Source organism: Bison bison, unplaced genomic scaffold, assembly GCF_000754665.1.
Source record: "Bison bison bison isolate TAMUID 2011002044 unplaced genomic scaffold, Bison_UMD1.0 scf7180017864036, whole genome shotgun sequence".
Taxonomy (NCBI): domain Eukaryota; kingdom Metazoa; phylum Chordata; class Mammalia; order Artiodactyla; family Bovidae; genus Bison; species Bison bison.
The window spans coordinates 5,894,021-5,894,275 of record NW_011494608.1 but is presented as its reverse complement, the minus strand read 5'-3'; the positions used below and the strand labels follow the sequence as shown (position 1 = coordinate 5,894,275).

At 66.3% G+C, this 255-nt stretch overlaps 1 protein-coding gene across 1 annotated transcript in view; it reads left to right on the top strand.

Annotated features, from left to right (window-relative positions):
• Positions 1 to 255, top strand: part of AGO2 (argonaute RISC catalytic component 2) — a 90,117-nt gene that overhangs the window by 67,372 nt on the left and 22,490 nt on the right. The window lies entirely within an intron of this gene.

Below are 255 nucleotides of genomic sequence, written 5' to 3'. Positions count from 1 at the left end.
GGCCTCAGCGGCCGTCCACACCTGACCACCCTGGTGCAGTGTACCCCTCCTGCAGCCTCTCCCGCTCCGGGTCGCTCTGAAGCAGGTCTCACCCTGAGCCTCTTTGTCCCCACAAGGTGTTCTCTGTCTGTGCCAGAGAGATGAGGAGTCTTTACAAGCAGAGCCCCAGAGTAGCGCTGGTGCCCGTGTCCTGAGAGGTCCGGGTGGCGTCCCCGAGCCGCGGCCCCTGACACTCGCTTCCCCCGCAGGCCTCCG